Below are 20,324 nucleotides of genomic sequence, written 5' to 3' on the forward strand. Positions count from 1 at the left end.
CCATTTGGATTTATGACTTGGAAGGAGAGTCGAGAACTCTGTAAGTTTAGTAAGTACGTCAGCTGACTGATGCAGGCAGTCTTTAGATCAAACTTTGAGAGACTCAACTTGTAGAAGTTGCTTTGGAAAAGCTTCACAGGTAAATTTGAACAGTCCTCTCTCCCTCACCCCCTGCTAATGAATCAAATCACTCTAATTGCTCTTAAGCCTCAGGTTTTTCATCTGTAAAAAAGAGACTCTTTCTCTACCTGCCTTGTCTGCTTCAGAAGCTTGCTATGAGAAGTTCTTTGTCAATTAGATTGTCAATTTCTAATTCTCTCATCAAATTAAGATATTGTTTTTGAATATTCAGATTATATCTGATATGGTCTTCTAACAACTTAGATAACTGGGGCACTTAGGTGGCTCAGTCTAAGTGTCCAACTCTTGGTTTTAACTCAGGTCATGATCTCACTGTGAGTTCGAGCCCTGTATTGGGCTCTGCACTGCCAGCACAGTCAGCTTGGCAATCTCTCTCTCCTCCTCTTTCTCTGCCCCTCCCCCGCCTCTCTCAAAATACATAAATAAACATTAAAAAACTCACATATCGGGGCACCTGGGTGGCTCAGTCGGTTAAGCGGCCGACTTCAGCTCAGGTCATGATCTCGCGGTCTGTGAGTTCGAGCCCTGCGTCGAGCTCTGTGCTGACAGCTCAGAGCCTGGAGCCTGTTTCGGATTCTGTGTCTCCCTCTCTCTCTGACCCTCCCCCGCTCGTGCTCTGTCTCTCTCTGTCTCAAAAATAAATAAATGTTTAAAAAAAAAATAAAAAAAAAAAAACCTCACATATCATATAGTAAGCAGAAAATGCACATACCATAATTTGAGCACTATTCCAAGCACAGACAAGACATAACTAAGAATTGTGTCAATGTCTTTCTGAAATCAAACCTGGATAATAAAGGGTTTCCATAAAGCCAGTCATATACTGTAGTGATTACATAGTGACACTTAGGTTGGAACACAAATGTAGCTAAATCCACTGTCCAGAGGATTTCAACTACCTACAGAGATTCTTTGATAGGCTTAGGGAAGGGAGTACCTGTAAACCCTTGAAATTGTAGGCCAAATTTTACATGCGTACTTTTTCAGGAGAGTGTATCTATTGGATTCCCAAAAGAATCTACTCTCCAAGAGAATAAGGTCAGTCATTTACCCTAGGGTACCTATGGCCTAAGACCTAAGTCATATCAACCCATTATAAGAAATTCTAACAGAAAGAAGTCCTTTATGAGTTATTTCCAAATACTGGTGTCCTAGTTTAAAATAAACACATTTAAGAAAGAAATCTTTGGCTTTCCTGTATTTCTGGTGTTTGTTTGTTTACTTATTTATTTTAGAGACAGCAGGGGAGGGGGCAGAGGGAGAGAGAGAAAGAGAGAGAGAAGATAGAGAGAGAATCTCCACACTCAGCGTGGAGCCTGATGCACGGCTTGATCTCATAGCCCTGGGATCATGACCTGAGCCAATATCAAGTCAGATGCTCAACTGACTGAGCTATCTAGGCACCCTATTTCTGGTGTTTTATAAACAAACTAGGTATAAAATTAATAATAACTTCTCCATTTCTATAGAGATAACAATATTTATAATAAAAATTTTTAATGTGCCAGAAAAGTCTCAATTGCGTTGCTATTACATATAAGCAAAAAAGGAATTTGGTTATCCTGTGGGAGTACGTTTTTGTGGTTTCTGGCCATTAAGAACAGCAGCATTTTCTTACATGGCCAAGTCCAAATATAAGTACTGACTGACCTGACATTGATCAGACATCTCATTATTCAGTCACATCAAGTAGTTGACACACCCAGAATAATCTGGATTCCAAACTATGTTTACCCTATCTTTAGCAAAGAACTCAGTGGATATGGTCTTTCCAAAAACACTGGAGTTATGAAAAAAAGTCTGACTTGCTTCTTTAGTATATGCTATCCAGTGTAGCAGACAATTGAGACTGGAAGTTATGTCAACTTAACACCACCTTTGGAAGACACTGTCTCTTTGGACTGTTGTCTCTAAACTTTTGTGATCATTCATTCGTATTATTAAAATTAATTTGAGCACTTTTCCCCAATAGTTCTATACTTATTCAGAAAGTGTATATATATATGTGTGTGTGTGTGTATACACACACACTTGCATATATATATATATATATTTATGTCCTTATATTAACGTATTGTGTATATTATACAACATACATAAGCACATTTTTTTTTTTGAGAGAGAGAGAGAGAGAGAGAGAGAGAGAGAGAGAGAGAATCTTAAGTAGGGTCCACGCCCAGCACAGAGCCCCATGCAGGGATTGATCTCATGACTGTGAGATCATGACCTGAGCCAAAATCAATAGTTGGATGTTTAAGAGCACCCCACACATACATTTTTAAAAAAGAATGCTACATAAAATAATCATGAATACAAATTTCTATTATTTTCTTCCCTTACCCTCTGATATGTGCATGCATTGTTTGAGCTCACTCCTAAGGAATAGGCAGCATATAAGAAAGCTTATGGGTCTATCTCTGTATTTCAGAGAACCAAATCCTTATTCACCTGTTATAATATCCTCATGTTATGGTTAAGAAACAATGGACAGCCTGTTCCAGGATGATGACGGTGATGATGATGAAGAACAATACCTGCATGTGAAATTTACTATATGTATGATCTGTTCTAAGTCCTTTATACAACGTAACTCATTTAATCCTCCAAGTGTGAGTTAGGTATTATTATTAGCCGCACTTTGAAGATAACAAAACTGAGGTAGACAGAGGTTAAGTAACTAGCCCAAAGTTACACAGCTAGTATGTAATGGAGTCAGGAGTGGAACACTGGCAGTCCAACTCTAGTGTCCATACCCAACCACTATACCAAAATACACCTGATTTAAGATTCACAGTCAAGAGTAAATCAAACAGAATTGTAAACAGAAGTCAGGTTCCTTGCTTTGTTAGTAATGAGGGCAAGAATAATTTTAATCAAAAGCAAACATTTTTTTCATTTGATATGAAGAAAATTAGAGAATCACAGGATATTAGTATCACAAAGACTCCTTCTATATTTAACGTCTTGCATTTGCTGAGAAGACTGAAGTCTAGAGAGGTTATATTAATGGTAAAAGTCATACATGATTAAGTGGTAGAGCTTAGAATAAGCAATCTAATAATATAAATGATAATGTTATTGAATGCCTAGTATACACTCAGAACTGTGTTAAGTGCTTTACTGTGGTAATTCATGCAATCCTCACAGTAACACCCAGAAGAAGATATTTTTTGTACCAAGTTTACAAGAAAGGAAATGAAGGCTTGAAGAGGTTAAATAATTGCCAAAAGTCAGGAGGACATTAAGAAGTAAAGCTGGAATTTAAACTAAGGTTTCACTCGATACCCTCAGACCGGGTAACTAAACTATATATTTCATTATTCCATACTGCCATCGTAAGACCCATTTCTAGGCAAATTAAAATATTATTAAAGTTTTAAAAAAATTTTGGGAAAAAAGTGTCTATAAACCCAGATAAATGTGCCTTTGTTAGTGGATGGAAGTTTTCCTCTTTCTTTGGTAATAAGTGCTACACATCAGGAATGTAAGTTATGTGCATGTATTTAACCCTGTTTAAATGGAATCTCAATAAAAGGACACCTTAAGAAAAGATAACAATTACATGTAATGGAATATAGAACCAGATTCTCCTGGCAATTAATCACCTAATGCAAACCTATAGGCTGTTTCTGACAGATCCAAGAGCTTTGCTTGAATTGTTGGATAAGATGTGTCTGGACTAGCTTATGAGAAGAGGTTCTGTTTAAAGACTTTGAAGGTGTTTTAACATATGTTTACACATATTGATGTGTGTGCATGCAAACATACTGCAAATGGATTTCAGCAACATACATATGTATGTATATATGTGTGTATATATATGTGTAGTATGTATGAAACTGCAGAACTGTTTTATTGCTCAAAAATATACAAAGAAATGAAAGTAATCTTCCTTTACAGGAACAGAGAGCTATCTGTCATTTAACACAGATACTTCCTGTTTTTAAGCAGTTGGGAAAGCATGATTTCCAACCCAAATACTTAGCTTGGCAAGTTAGTGCCATGTTGATAGATGCTTTTATAACCACTTTTATTGCACCTTAAATATCAATATGAAAAAGAGAGATGATTTGTTTTTTCTCTCAACTTTTTTTTAAGATGTGGGAGAATAGGAGAAAGAGATGAGAGGAAAGGGAAGGAAAATATTGTAATCAGAACAGGTGGGTGATCGAGTTTAGTATAGCTCTGACAGATGTAGCTGTATCATCTCAAACTTACTCTGAGGGTGAGGGGAGCAGTGATTTATTTGTATGAAATAAAAAGAAGAAAATGGAACTCTAGCTAAATCTTACAAATCTTTAAAGAGAAGATTTTCAAAGTTACAACTACAAGTCCCCACATTCTCTAACAAAGCACTTAAAAAAATCTTTTATGTGGGCCATGGAATTAACACTGCCTTGGGCATTATAGTTAAGACTGTGGAGAGGAGTGGCTGGCTGGCTCAGTTGTTAGAGAATGCGACTCTCGATCTTGGGTTCATGAGTTTAAGCCCCACATTGGGTGTAGAGCTTATTTAAAAAAAAAAAGGCTGTGGATAGAGATCTCAAATAGGCAATTCTGCTTAAATCGTTTAAAAAAGTAAACTTTGTTTTTCATTACTTGATACTGTACGTTGATGTCAATTTAATATCTTCATTTGTTTTTGTTTTGTTTTATCTTTGTTGTAATAAGGAAAATTTTCTTTAGGAAAAGTAAAGTACTTGCCTGGTGTTCATGATTTTAGTGTTATGGTAAGAACTGACATTTAGACTTGATAGTATGTTTTATGTATTTTACCTAACTTTATACCTGACCAGGTGTTCTCCTTATCCAGAAACCATTCCCTCATCTTGCCATAGTGGAACACAGCACTGTAATTATCCCCCTCTTTGGGGTAACTTCAAGCTCTACTCTATTTGCTCTTTTCCATCATCATTGAAACATATCAGATACCTTCTGCTACTGAACATCCTTGTTCAACACTCATGCTGTCTTAGCTCCTGCCCAACTTCCTTCTTCCCTATGCATGGCTAGAGAGTTGTTTAAGCTCTGTTTCCAGTTTTTCACCTGTCACTCTTATCTCAGTTGACTCTAATCTATTAGATTAGATCTATTAGATCTATTAGAGTCCCTATTACTGTACCAAAATGACTCCTGTTACGATCACTAATGACCTCCAGATTGTTAAATTAAAAAAAAAAAAAATACTCTTTCTGCACATATCTTGCCTAAAATTTCAGCAGGATTTAAAAAGCTGAATTATTCTTCTGTTCTTAAAACACTTCTTTCTGACACTCTACATTATTCCTCTTATTTCTCTGGATGTTCTTATTCAGCCAAGTTTGCTGGTGGATTCCTTTCCCTCTACTTTACCTAAACTTAGAGGGTGAAGTTCTGCAGAGCTTACACCTAAGCTTCTTTTCTTTCTCCTCACTTTCCTATCCATTCCTTTGACTTCAATTACCATCTACAAATACATATCAAATACAAATACAAATACATATTTGACTCCCCAAATTTACATATCAGGTCCACATTTGTCTTCTGAACATGACTCATATGTTAAACTTTGTATTTGACATCTGTACTTATATGTTAAATCGGCATATCCAAATAAGCATGTCCAACATAATTCATAATTTTCTTACCTAAAGCTTTGATATTTCCAAGATTCCTGTTCTCAGAAAATGGACTTTACACCAACCCAGAAACCTAGGAACTATACATCTTCTTTCTCACTTCTCACTTTGAGAACTGCTAGGTTCTGTGGATTCCAAATTAAATACTCTGTTCGCATTGTTCCATCCCACCATTTGAATTACTTTCTTCTCATTCTTCCTTCTTATCCTTATGTCTGCTCTTGTCACATCGCTCAGTGATTGTTCATATGATATGTTGGTATGATGAAACGATATATCTTTTAAGATTATTTATTTTGAGAGAGAGCGAGCACACGTGCATGAGTTGGGAGGGGGGAGAGAGACAGAGACAGAGACAGACAGAGACAGAGACAGAGAGAGACAGAGAGAATCCCAAACGGGCTCAGTGCTGTCAGTGCAGAGCCCTACATGGGGCTCTAAAATCCTGAGATCATGACCTGAGGTGAAATCAAGGGTTGGATGCTTAACTGACTGAGCCACCCAGGTGCCCCCTGAAATGATTTTTTAATGCAAATGTGGTAATTCCAGCCACTCTGTACCCACATTCTTAATACTTTCCATCGCTTCCCACTGTCCTTAGTATAAAGGACATAATATGCTCTCTCCAACCTCATGTGTTTTCAAATGCTGAGTCCTCTGAATAGAATCATCTGCGCTCCACTTTCTGCTTTCTGGCTAATAGCCTATTCATTCTTTAGATTTGGCTTAAAAATCAGTAATTCAGGGAAACCTTCTCTAATCTCCCAGCCTAAGTTAACTCTCCCTCCTACATGCTTCCATAGCACTTGATATTTATTTGCAGCTCTTTGAATACCTATAATTATTTTTATATAAAGTGACTTAATAAAAATGCTATATACCAGAAATTATATTCAGAAATTGTGCCAGTTCTGCTAATATACATTATTTCATTTAATCCCAGAAAAATCTTAAGAGGTAGCTAGAATTACCACATTTCTCATCTTTATACTATAAGCTCCATGAGAATGTGCAACCATATTTATATTCATTTTCATTTCTTTTCAAAAAATTTTTTTGATGTTTATTTATTTTTGAGAGAGAGACAGAGACAGAGTGCAAGCGGGGGAGGGGCAGAGAGCAAGGGAGACACAATCCAAAACAGGCTCCAGGCTCTGATCTGTCAGCACAGAGCCCAATGTGGGGCTCAAACTCACGAACCCTGAGATCATGACCTGAGTTGAATCTGGACGCTTAACCAACTGAGCTTACCCAGGCACCCCGTTATCATTTTCATTTCTAAGATGTGGTAATTCTGCTACCTCTCAGGGTTGTTCTAAGGATTAAATGAGATCATGTATATTAAAAATATCAGCACAATTTCTGGTCCATAGTTTGTTCTAAAAAAATGGAAGCTATCATTATTCAGAATAATCTGGCCTTATGTATTCATTGTTCAGTATTTTGTCATTCCACTGTGTTCTGCTTTGCATGGTTTCTATAAATAATCAGAATTATGTACTTAGTTTGTATGTACTATATCCTTTTTCTCCAGCTGCTATTAAGATTTTTCTCTTCATCATTAGTTTTACACAATTCGATCATGTGACCTTGTGTAATTTTCTTTATGTATATATTCTGCTTGGGGTTTGTTAAGATATATATATATATATATATATATATATATACACACACACACACATACATACATATATATATATATTTGTATTTGGAGATTTTTGTAACTTTATTTTATCAAATAATTTTCTGCTCCAGTCTATTTCTTTTGAAATACTCCAATCACATGATATGGTCTCACAGATTGCTGAGGCTCTGTTCTCCCTCCCACTGTCCCTTACAAAGTTTTTTTTTTCTTTCTTTCTGTGTTTCAGTTTGGATAATTTTATTGCTATGTAGTATTTAATCTACTGGTTGGTAAGTCCAACCAGTGAGTTTTTACTTCAGATATTTTATATTCCAGCTGTAGAATTTCTTTTTATCTCATAGCTTCCATTTATCTCCTATGTTTTTTTATATCCGTAAGTGCATTTACAATAGCTATTTTAAAGTCTACTATTTTATGTCATTCTTATTAGTTATGGTCTATTTATGTTGACTGATTTTCCTTCTAATTATTCAGTTTTCTTAATAAAAAACATCAGGTTAAACAACAAAAAAAAAGACATCAGGTGTGACTGAGGTTAGAGAAGATGGTACAAGAAGTTTGAAGAGAGAACACAGGAGATGACTGTCCAAGAAGGTGGGAATAAATGAAATGTTGCTCTAGAAGAAACAGATTAGGAAAAAAAACCTGGGAAATCACAGTTTAATAACCTTCAAGGAGATTTGAGGAGGAGGTTCTGAAATAACAGATAAAGCATCTATTTTAAGCAGCTCTAAGAAATTTAAAGAAGCTCAAAAGTAAAAGATTAAAAGAAACAGTGTGATCACTGTACATAATAGGAATTGCCATTATACTGCTAAATATCTGTTCAAATGGAATACATGGGCTGCCCTTTCAGATTTTTCCTAAGATTCGGTTTATTAAACAATGTTGGCTCAGACACTCAAGACTAAGAACTGATGCTTCACAAAATGCTTTAGGGTCTCTTTAAGCATTCCCTGACGTTAATCGAAGCCAGGAAACTTCTGCCAGTTCTCTGCTGAAAGAGTAGTACCTTTAAGTCATCCTTTCACCAATCTAGGAAGCAAATCACCATCAGTTTTGGATATCGATCAAGCCTGACTAGAGACAAGAACTTTAGAAAAATAATCTGGGGGAGTACAACATAAACAGTAACAAAAATATGGGTCCATTTGGCTTTTATCTTGAAGCAGAGTATTCTCTTGGCTCAAGTTTCTTCAGTTCACAGACCTATCTGTTATTGTCCTACTCTCTAAACCCCTTCCCTGCTCCTACTCCATGACCCTGTGGTGAAACAATTAACTGGAAGGACTTACTGAAAATTATCCTTTCTTATAAATCTATCTGCACAATAATATGCATATAAAAAGCAACCACAAATAATCTATGAGCTTAATAATAAGTAAGAAAGGTGGTAAGAAGTAGTTTAAACATCTCTAAAATGTTGGGGCCTTTCTTTGGTCAGTATGGACCGGAAAACTTAGTCACAGCAATAATGTTCCATTGTGATTATGAGGGAAGTTCCTTAACAAAACTGTAAAAATAATAATACTATGTCAAAGATTAAAACCATGCATGGCTGTTATTACAGTGACATTATAAAATACACAGCAAGTACATACCAGAATATTAGTGCTTAAGAATTTTTGATGCCTGGAAATGACACCTTTTAGAACAAGGGAAACATGTGCTAAACCCATCCCAGAGCTTTAAAGGAGAATTTGAAATTTAAAATAACAGACACACAAGAAAGTGTTATGTTGTAAAGAGCTATTCCTGACATAATATCCTAACTTATTTTACCAGATCTCTAGAAGTGAAGAAAAATTCTGTTATCCTATTAGCTCAGGCAAAACTGCATTTCCTACAAAAAGCAGGACATAATCGAGGCCAGGACAAAGGTAAGTAAAATCTGGAACCCACCTCTGACCCGGGACCTTTCAGCTCTCAAATATTTCATACCACCAATCTGATTATACCTGCAGCATCACAGGTCATCATCCATTTAAAGGTAAAACTCTAGATCAGAGGTGTCCAATAAAAATACAGTGTGAGCCACATATATAAGTTTTAAATTTTCTAGTACCTATATTTTAAGTTCTTAAAAAAGATAAAATTACTTTGTTTTTGAAAGAGTGCACAAAAGAAAGCAAAGGAACCTGTAAACTATGTAGACTTTTACTTGTTAAGAGAAATATGTAATGGGATTGTATTGTTTCTATGACACGGAGTCCCAAATTCTTGTCATAGACTTTATAGTATAATTATATAAATTAATTGTCCTATATTTTGTGCTGACCTGGCACACTAAGTGCCAATATGAGGAAATGGTGGCTAATTCATTTTGTCACAGATTTTGATATGTTTGGATGTAGCGACGGCCACAGCACATAGATACTGAAATAAAAAAATGACGCCCAATATTACCGTTCCCTCCAGTTTCCACTCAATTTTAGGGTGATTTCATCTTTTCATGCTAAAAATTTATAAATTGCTATAGCAAAAAATATTCCCATTCCCAAGCTTCTGAAGTCAGAAGCAGCAGAAATTAGAAGGTAGGCCCATGTGGGTGAAACCATTGTTACGCAAAATCACTTGCATTAAAAGGCAAATTAATTAATTAATTAGCTAACTAAATAAATATTTATGGATCTGGCACTGGATGTATCAAAGGTAAATAATACCAGCCTTGGAGCTTATAGAATAATGGAGATGGCAGGTAAACAAAGAATTTCAACTCAGGATGAGAGCTCTTAGAGAGATCTGAGAATTTTGTTCTTAAAGGCAAAATCTGTTAGCTTGTTGAAACAAAATAATCATAACAAAAACCTCTCAAATGTCAAACTATCTAATGAGATGGGATTTAGTTCAGTTCAATAAAAAGCGGAATTATCTTTTTTTTTTTTTTTTTTTGGTGTCAGTTGCCTACTTTTATTACACCTGCACACAATTCAGTACAAATAGCAAATGAATTTCTTCATTTCTCCAGTTTCCTATTTTCTGTAAGATTCATTATTGTACTTGACATCCAGGTCGCTAAAGAGAGCTAAAATTCCTCAGGGGAAGAAATTATAAAGGAAATCTTAAACTAAAATCCCCAGTACACCATCCCAGTCCTGCACAACTGCTTCTCTAAATTCCTGCTTTTGGAAAAGGAAATACTTTAAACAAACTTCCTCAAGTACTTGCACATATGCAGTCATCCTGACACACAGGACTTCAAATTTTATTATCTTGGACAGAGGGAGTCTGATAATATCAACTCAGATTTGATTCTAAGTCCCAGAGAGTTGTTGAGGACCTATGCAGTTACAGCTGTGAATAGTTATGCCACTTCCTCCTCAGTGAATAATATTGATATGGATTTCTTATTGCCTGGTATTAACTAAATAGGGAAGGAAAGAGAGAGAGAAAATACTACAAACACTAGAGTCACATGCTGCAATACAGGATACCTTGTCCGACTTGTTTTTAAACCCCTCAGAGCTGATGATACAGTACTCTTAAAATAACACGATTATTTCTAAAAATAGCCAGGGAAAGGCACTCATGTGTCATGGTAAAGGATCTGGTGTGAGTGGGAGCAGTATGACACAGTCACTCACTACATCCTCCACACATAAACTCAGACTGTCATTTACTTCAGCTAGTTGTCTCAAGTTTTTTCTTTAAAAAATGTTTTTTTAACCAAGGGAATTTCTCCCCTATAATATATACCTAAAAATAAAATTGCTGAGTCCAGACAAATGGAAAGAGATGGTCTCCCTTTCGTGAAATTCACCAAGAGAATGTTTAAAACATGACTGAGTTCTAAACAATGAGTAAATCTAAAGACCGTTTTAAAACTGCCATGTAATTCTGGACTCTGCCAATACTGCTCTGGATCGTCAGGCTGACGTCTCCCCTGGGCTCTGTCAATATCTTAGTTTCCCTCTACCCCCTGCCACTTCTCTGACAGCAATACTTTTGCTAAGGAAGTTGCTGGTGAGAAATATGACCCCACACCCTTTGAGAAGGCATTCACTTCAGCTATTATGGAGCCAAGAATGGCTCAGGACTCCTAAATGGGGAGGAAGATGGGAGGAGGATTAGACCTGACATTTATGCTTAAAGTTTATTATTACCCTCCTATTACATGCAAGGAAATTTAAAACAAATTAAGTCATACTGCTAATAAATAGCAAGGTTATGCACATTGAGTTTATTTTTAAAATAAAAATAACTTGACTACTTTCTCTGAATAGAAGAGTGATTCATATGATGTAAACAATTTTGACACAATGCTGATTAACATTAATTACAAAGTAAAAATCATCAAAATGATGGCTTTGGTGATATTCTGAGGAACAATTTTCCAGACGACTGTAATGTAGACTGTTTTACATAAAAGCTGTATTTATTATTGTTTTGTAACCTACTTTTATTTCCCAGTAAATGTAACGCATAGACTTCTTTTAATATATATATGTATATTTAATACTTATTACTGTTATGTACATATGTAATATTTAATCCTCAAAGCAACCCTCTAAGGTAAGTAGGTACCGTTAGTCTTATTTTATGGATCCAAACCTATAATAAATCCTGCAGTGAACATTTTAAACTATTATCGTGGATTACTTGTCTTATTATATCCCAAGATAAATTCCTAGAAGCATAATTAGTAGGACAAAAGGCGAATAACTTAAAAATTTTTGCTATATATTAACTACCTTCCAGAAAGGTTATGCTAATTTATACTTCATAATCACTTTTATCTATATATATTTAATAAGTATAATATGGTGATGTCTAATGTTGGAAAAAAACGTGGAGTGCTTTTTGAAAATGTCCAAGAAAAACCTGCCATAGGTCAAATCGCATAACATTGTGTTGCATGTATTCTTTTGGTATCTTGGAACATAAAATTTAGGGTCCTAAATGTCTGTTATACACTTAATTACCACTTACTCTCTACATATATTAAAAAAACAAAAAACAAAAAGCCTTTCCCCTTTTTACTTGTCCTTACTAGGAGATCATATAGTAAAAACAAAAGGTAAATACCCAGAGTTTTTAAGAGACTCTCTGCAGTTTCAGGAGTGAACTAAAGAACAAGAGAAAATGAGAAGTGAGACAGGAACGGGACAGATTCACAGCACAGACCGACAGACAGAAGAGCCTCCACATTAGCAGCCCAGGGGCCCCAAAGAGCTCCTCTGACATCGGAGTGCTCATTACACCTTGGTACACGATTTGAACATGCTATTTAGAGATTCATGCAGGCAATAAACATCCCTGGAGGCAGAGAGACAATGGGGATTACTAACTTTTCTTTGGTGGGTATTAAGGGAGGGTAGGAAAAACAGTAAGTTATCTGGAATGTGGAAGGAGCACCTTGGGAAGAACAGACAGGTGGGTAGTTAAAAGTGGGAGGTACTATAATATGGTATGGAAAACACAAGTTTTAGAAATAGACTGGGGGATCAATTTGCAAGATGTACAAATATTGAATCATTAACATTGTAGACCTGAAACTAATATGTCAATTATATCTCAGTTAAAAAAAGAAAGACAGGCTTAGAAGTAGAATTATACTTGGCTAAAACTGCCACTTGGTTGGCAAGATTATTTTCTTATTCTTTCATATTCTTAGTTTCCTCATCTGTAACATAGTGATCATCATAAAACCCCTCTAATAAACTTGATATAAGAATGAAAAAAAAAAAAAAGACTGGAGTTCATATCCACAGGTCTGTTCTCCTCCTCTGTGTGACCTTGGTGAAGCTCTTCATTTTTGGAGTTTTAGTTTTCTCATCAAGGAGAGGGACTGGACCACTATATATAGCATCTCCTTTAGTTCACACATTCTGATAAGACTTTATTCTACAAATAAAGTCTAGTAATCATTAAAACACTCACAATTTATAAAATAATTTCTAACATTTAAAAAATAAAATTACTGATCCATATTACCCACATCATTACAATTAGCATTAGAAGATAATTTTAGGGGGCGCCTGGGTGGCGTAGTCGGTTAAGCGGCCGACTTCAGCCAGGTCACGATCTCGCGGTCCGTGAGTTCGAGCCCCGCGTCAGGCTCTGGGCTGATGGCTCGGAGCCTGGAGCCTGTTTCCGATTCTGTGTCTCCCTCTCTCTCTGCCCCTCCCCCGTTCATGCTCTGTCTCTCTCTGTCCCAAAAATAAATAAAAAAAAAAATAAAAAAAAAAATAAAAAAAAAAAAAGAAGATAATTTTAGTCTACAGCCATACCACCCTAAATGTGCCCGATCTCATCTGATCTCGGAAGCTAAGCAGGGTCAGGCCTGGTTAGTACTTGGATGAACCAGTACTAAAACTGAACCAGTTATAGACTGGGTTTAATGTGTGAAATCATTACATGTATATTCAATATTGAAAATAAACAGAGCAGAATGGGTATTATTTTTCAATTTTAATTTATTTCAATTAAAATAAAACATAGTTGTTGACCTATATTTCTATATCTACATAATATTATTTTAAGATTTTAAAAATATCTCCAAAAAGCAGTCATCCAGCCAAAACAAATAATTTCAATAAGACTAATGTTAATGCCATATTTCTAAATTCTCTCTCACATATTATAACTATGAAACCTGTCATAATTTGTTTTCTTTGCTTACCAAATTTACTATTAATGGCAAAGTAATTGAGGACATTGAAACAAATATGTGTTACTAATTTCCCATGCTTTTCCTCAACCTCTTACTCTGCTGTTTTAAATCCGTGACCTTTGTTTATATTAATAATAAATATATTTGACAGTTTAAATCACTAATCTAGCATCAAAATATCCAAAGGTACTTGTTTATATATATGTAATATGAGATAGGAAAATTAAGTAAGAGCAAATCCAGTGGGGTTTAAAGGACTTATTACATATAAGCTAATTTATATTAATTATTAAGTTATATAAAAAATAAACATACAAATTACTCTACATAGCTTCTATAAATATTTGCTGAAATGACTGATGCACACGTTTACTCTCCCAAGCTAAATCAGACCAAACTGAGTTAACTGGGACATGGAGGATTTCTGTTTGCAAGTAAGGTTACTTTTAAGAGAGAACGAGATACACTTATTTTAGATTAATGTCTATTAGGTACTATGCACATGTGCAAAAATAATCTATACATGAAAACTGCAGTGGTATTATATGGACTTTCCGGCAAGGAAGCCTCATTTCCTACCTAGAAGCCTGGTTGACAGGAGTTCCCTGCCAGCCATCAATAAAATGCTTTAGACAGTACTGAGCCCCAACCATGGAACATAAGCCTTCAAGACAGAAATACCCCAGAAAGCAAACTCCAGCTCCAGCAGCCTCCTGATCAGCTCTTCTTAGAATCAGGGAACTAAATGTTCTTTCTATTATTTGTCATTCCCACAAAGTCTTACAAATCCATGTTCAGTATTCACCAACTCCACCAATGGCTCATTTTTAGTAATAGCTAATTGTATTCACCTGAACTCAGACATGACTTGTGCTTTGCTCAGAAGTGCACTGAATAATAGTTTTTTTGGAGTGCCTTTTTTTCCCTAAATTAAAAATAAATTTGTAGATTTGGAACTAAACATCTGATTTTAATCAAATGGAGTCCAAATTTAAATAAGACTTTTTTCTGTTAGCGTACAACAGAGGTATGCTTAGATGTCTTTGCATAAGCATGTATGAGTGAAATTCGCAAAAAGGAAAATGGAATTCAGAGAAGACTTTATTCATAAAAGAGTTTATTCTCTATAGGATATGTACCCATTAAGTACTGTTAGCTCAGAGCTTAGTTTTTTCACCTTGTATGCAAGGATCAACCAGCATATAAGAAATAGTACCAAAACTCCAAATACTGGAAACATACTTGATAAATACCATTACCATGACATTCTGCTTTAAAATAATTTTTTTAAATGTTTATTTATTTTTGAGAGAGAGAGAGTGTGTGTGTTCGTGCCGGGGAGGGACAGAGAGAAAGGGGACAGAGGATCTGAAGTGGGCTGTGCACTGACAGCAGAGAGCCAGATGCGGGGGCTTGAGCACATGAGCAGTGAGATAATGACCTGAGCCAAAGTTAGATGCGTAACTGACTGGGCCACTCAGGTGTCTTGCCTTGTTTGTTTGTTTGTTTGTTTGTTTCAAATAAAATGAATAATTTTGTAGGTATATGAAGTACAAAAACTGATGCTGGTGATATAGCCTCAAATGCCAAAACTATGAGTAAAACCTTTTTTTGTCTTTTTTTTTCTAATTATAGTATTATTATGCTATTAATAGCTGAGCAGGCATTGGGCTAAGTATTTATTTTATTTTATTTTTTATTTTTTAAAATTTACATCCAAATTAGTTAGCATATAGTGCAACAATGATTTCAGAAGTAGATTCCTCAGTGCCCCTTACCCATTTAGCCCATCCCTCCTCACACAACCACTCTAGTAACCCTCAGTTTGTTCTCCATATTTATGAGTCTCTTCTGTTTTGTCCCCCTCCCTTTTGTTATATTATTTTTGTGTCCCTTCCCTTATGTTCATCTGTTTTGTCTCTTAAAGTCCTTATAAGAGTGATGTCATATGATTTTTGTCTTTCTCTGACTAATTTCACTTAGCATAATACCCTCCAGTTCCATCCACATAGTTGCAAATGGCAAGATTTTATTCTTTTTGATTGCCGAGTAATACTCCATTGTGTGTGTGTGTGTGTGTGTGTGTGTGTGTGTGTGTGGGGGTGTGTGTGTGTGTGGGGGTGTGCACACACACACACACACACCCACACACACACCCACACACACACCACATCTTCTTTATCCATTCATCCATCGATGGACATTTGGGCTCTTTCCACACTTTGGCTATTGTTGATAGTGCTGCTATAAACACGGGGGTTCATGTGTCCCTTCAAAACAACACACCTGTATCCCTTGGATAAATGCCTAGTAGTGCAATTGCTGGGTCGTAGGGTAGTTCTATTTTTAGTTTTTTGAGGAACCTCCATACTGTTTTCCAGAGTGGCTGCACCAGCTTGCATCCCCAAGGGCTAAGTATTTTTTATTTAATCATCTAACAAAGCAGTGGTATTTTAGAAATTTTTTTTTTCAAATATGATAAAATTAAGGCTCAAAGAGCCTAAGTAACTTGGACAAGGTCAGACACTTTGAAAAGTGGAGTCAGATGCAGAGGCCAAGCTCAAACCATAGTGTATTTCCAGGCAAATGACTCACCAGGTGAAAGTTGCCACTCTGGTAATGCAGGTCTCTGAAGCTACATGTATCCATATATATCTCCCCCTTTACTTTGAGGCTAAAACTACTATCTGTGGCTCTGATTCCTTGTTGAAGGACTTCCAGTTATATTACAAAGTAGCAACGATTTCCAATTTTATCACTTCCAAGGTTGGAAGCCAACATTCCCTAGTTATGCTAAACTCCTTTCAGTGGATTTTTTGTATGGTATTTATTTTGCCCATTACTATTTTCTGAGGGTACCTAAAAGCAAATAAACTAAGAACATTTCAGTTCTTTGTAAACAATACATTCTCAAAAGGCATAGAACTAAATGGATTAAATGGAATGGTTAAGAAAAAGACAGCTGATATACATGTGTGGAGGCAGTGAACAAAGAGAAAGCTTTATGTATGATCTGATGATATGGGTTGCAGGTAGGTGATGAAGAAATAAACTGAGAGGCTGTTAATTAGAACTAGGGAAAAGAAAAAAAATTCAGGTAGCCCCTGTAGGCTGTTAAAAATAAGTAAATGGAGAATATAGGTCCAGGAAGAAAAGCTAGGAAACCAGTAAACCAAGGATGAGATAAGAACAGTCAACATAGCAAAAAAGGTGTCCTTCCTGTCCCCATCTATTTGTGTTAATTTATTGAGAACATAAGCTCATGGTAAAAGAATAACAAAACAAGCAGTATAGAAATGTGTAGTGTGAAAAGCAAAAATCTGCTTCTTCTTCCAATCTTCTAATTTCCCTTCATAGAAACCATTTTCTTCCAGACATTTTCTATTCTTAGATATATCCAATTGTCCATTAAAACAAACAAAAAAAGGGGCGCCTGGGTGGCGCAGTCGGTTAGGCGTCCGACTTCAGCCAGGTCACGATCTCGCGGTCCGTGAGTTCGAGCCCCGCGTCAGGCTCTGGGCTGATGGCTCGGAGCCTGGAGCCTGTTTCCCATTCTGTGTCTCCCTCTCTCTCTGCCCCTCCCCCGTTCATGCTCTGTCTCTCTCTGTCCCAAAAATAAAAAAAAAAAAAAAAAAAAAAAAAACGTTGAAAAAAAAAAACAAACAAAAAAACAGCAAAACGAGAGTATAATTTCTTGCTTGTTTTTAATCTGCTGGTCAAAATTTATCAGTCTTTGCCCACAGCTTCTTAAAAGAACCATGTCACAATCTGACAACTAAGGTTTACTCTATTGGGCCCAGGAAGCAGGAGGGCAAAGTGCTTTCAGTGATATAAAGCAGCAGGATTTTCAAGATTAATCTTCATTCCATTACTCATTTGAATCCTAGAAACAAGTTAATCTAGGTAAAATAAAATTAAGTGGCTAAAGATTTCTCAGCATTTACTCTAAATTGTAAATGGTAAACTAAGTGTGAAAAAATATACCACTATCACTGACTCTTAACTACAGACAATCCGTATATAAAATGGTACTTTCCAGCTTGTATGTTGTGAGAATCTGTACAAAATGTAGGTCCTTCATGACTTCCTGGACTAAATGGTATGGATCTAAAGGATTGAAATCTCTGATTTCTTCCTCCAGTTTGTAGTTCACTCTGTTTACAAGCAATTTCTAAGGACTATACTAGCTTGCTGATAAAACTGACACTTGCCACAGAACATTTTTCTTCCCTGACCAAGCATGCCAGGAAAACTTAAAAATTGTTAAGGAAGGTATTGTTACCCTGTGGTTCCTGGTTGAATGTCAAAGGATTGGTGAACAGGTTAAAACACACATTTTTATGTTTATAGGTATTTTTACGGGAACATGGTCTTTAGCATGAACCAAAGAATGTTAAGAATTACTAGTTTATTAAGAGTATTCTAGAGACTAGAAAATGAAGATAATAAAATATAAAAATTAAGCTCATTTGCTGGTAAAATGCTTATCTTCTAAGTGAATACTGAATTTAAACTTCAAATTTTTCTGTGATACTTTGAGTCTGAAAACAAAAGGCAGTAACAATAAATAGGAGAGACTCTGTTAATCTACCTCTGTTTATCTGACATCCTAGATTTAATCTCTGTTCTACACTTCCTCTACAAAACATTATGGCTTCTACTGTAGTGATATCAATCACAGAATGTCTATGATTTGACAAGCCAAAATTGTATTAAATAATAGAAAAGTAAAATAAATAGAAAAGTAAAATAATAAGTTATCCAGGGTTCTGGCAGGGATTTTGAAAAGATGTATCAATTTAGGAAATATTTCCAGAAGAGTGGGAAAGTTAAAGAGTCTCTACAAGTGATTTGGAAGAACCCAAGGTGTAGCAACTACAGGAAGCTGATACCGCTTAGGAGGCTAGGGGTCGGGACCAGAGGCATGGGAGAGAGTTGTATCAAAACTTAAATAAAGGTGAACCTCCTGGCTGGGGGGGCGAGGGGTGTGGCAGCTCAAAGTATAGTGTTAGGAGATACAGTCTATAAGATGACATGGCCAATGTTGGAATTACGATATTATGGTAGAGAAGAAGTGGGAAGATATATTCTGACTTCTTTCTCCTCCCACCTTCTAATCTGTTGATGCTTCCCACTGGATGAACCCAGTGGAATGCAAGTCAGGGCTATATAATCCACAGGCATCACCTCAATCTCCCTTCTTTATACAGACATGCACATGCAACCCTGACAAAGGCAAGAATATATATGGGAAGTGAAACAAGAACAACTAGCACAATGAACTACAGAACACTTATTATTTCTTAATATTGTTTGATAAGAATCACTTTAGTATCCTGGAAAATATGCCTAACTCTCATCATCATCTAAATATGTTACTCCCAAAGACTTTGTTACATCCTATCTATAACACTATAGATGCTTAGCTTTATAAAAGTCTAACAAACCTTCCAGATAAAGTCTGGAGTTTAGTTACTGTATGCAGGTTAACTGCCAACAACAACAAAAACCAGTGGATAGTTACATAATCTGCTTACTTGGATCTATTTTGTTTTTATAATAGTTTTGTCATTGTGGTCTGGGTTTATTGTTTAGCCAAGATGTTCCATTAAATCTGTTCTTTCTTTGTGCTTTTGGTGTCATACCTAAGAATCCATTGTCAAATCCAAAGTCATTAAGATACATTCCCATGTTTTTGGAAAGGAGCTTTGTGACATTATCTGTTGTGTTTACGCTACTGACACATTTTGAGTTAATTTTTGTATATCGTTGAGGTAGAAGTCCAACTTCAATTACTGCACATGGAAATCCACTGGTCCCAGCACTACTGATTAAAGAGTCTATTATTTCCCCATTGAATGATTTTAGTACCTTTGATGGCTGTATGTTCATGGGTTTATTTCTGGATTCTCACTGGTTTTATACAGTCTATCTTTATGTTAGTACCACACTGGTTTGATTGCTGTAGCACTGTAGTAAGTTTTGAAATCAGGAAGTATAAGTCCTCTAACTTTCTTCTTCTTTTTTTTATCAGTATTGTTTTGACTATTCAGTACCCCTTGTATTCCATATGGATTTGAGGACTGATCTTTCATTTCTGCAAAAAACACTGCTGTAATTTTAATAGGGATTATAGTAAACCCGTAGGTTGCTTTGGGTGATACCTACATATTTACAATATTAGGTCTTTAATCCACAAACATGGGACATCTCTCTGTTTATTTAGATCTCCTTTAATTTCTTTCAGGATGTTTTATAGTTTTTAGTATTCAAGTATTTCACCTCCTTCGGTAAGTTGTTTATTATT

The 20,324-nt window shown here is 35.8% G+C and overlaps 1 protein-coding gene across 4 annotated transcripts in view; it reads right to left on the minus strand.

Annotated features, from left to right (window-relative positions):
• Nucleotides 1–20,324, minus strand: part of SPATA5 (spermatogenesis associated 5) — a 355,585-nt gene that overhangs the window by 89,444 nt on the left and 245,817 nt on the right. The window lies entirely within an intron of this gene.

This window comes from Panthera leo, chromosome B1 (assembly GCF_018350215.1).
Source record: "Panthera leo isolate Ple1 chromosome B1, P.leo_Ple1_pat1.1, whole genome shotgun sequence".
NCBI lineage: Eukaryota > Metazoa > Chordata > Mammalia > Carnivora > Felidae > Panthera > Panthera leo.